Source organism: Hipposideros armiger, unplaced genomic scaffold, assembly GCF_001890085.2.
Source record: "Hipposideros armiger isolate ML-2016 unplaced genomic scaffold, ASM189008v1 scaffold_875, whole genome shotgun sequence".
NCBI lineage: Eukaryota > Metazoa > Chordata > Mammalia > Chiroptera > Hipposideridae > Hipposideros > Hipposideros armiger.
In genome coordinates this window covers 153,391-153,974 of record NW_017732225.1, presented here as the reverse complement: position 1 = coordinate 153,974, position 584 = coordinate 153,391, and positions in this window count along the sequence as shown.

Below are 584 nucleotides of genomic sequence, written 5' to 3'. Positions count from 1 at the left end.
CGTCTGTTCCTGGATTACAAACCGGAAAATGGAATGACAAAGCGGAGAGCTTCCCTTAGCTTCCTTTTGCTAGATGAAAGTAACTGGTCCAAACTCTATGAATTCTATGAATGAATAGAGACAAGTAAAAAGAGGTATACTTACCCAAATTGCAATGACTGATCCCACAACCACAATCTTGTGCCACATGAACTGTGCCATGTATATAGGTCTGTGGAAGTCTGGAGTTGTTTACTAGACATCTGGTATGCAATCAAGACCCTAGGTAGATAAAAGTGTAAAATCATGGGCCGGCCGAGTGGCGCGATGGTTAAGAACTCGCTTGGGATGCCAGAGGGCCCTGGTTGGGATCCCACATATGAGGGCGAGTGACACTGCCCTCTACAGCTAAGATGCTGAACAACAGCTCAACCTGGAGCTGGGCTGCCGTGAGTCGCCGGCGACGGTGTAGGCTGCAGCCCCTGTGGCAGTGGGTTGCCATTGGCTATCGTATGTAGTCAGCAGCCAGCGTGAGCGGCCAGCAGCCGCAGTGAGCGGCCGTCCAGAAGCCGGAGACTGATCTGCCTCGCCCGGGTAGAGCGCAA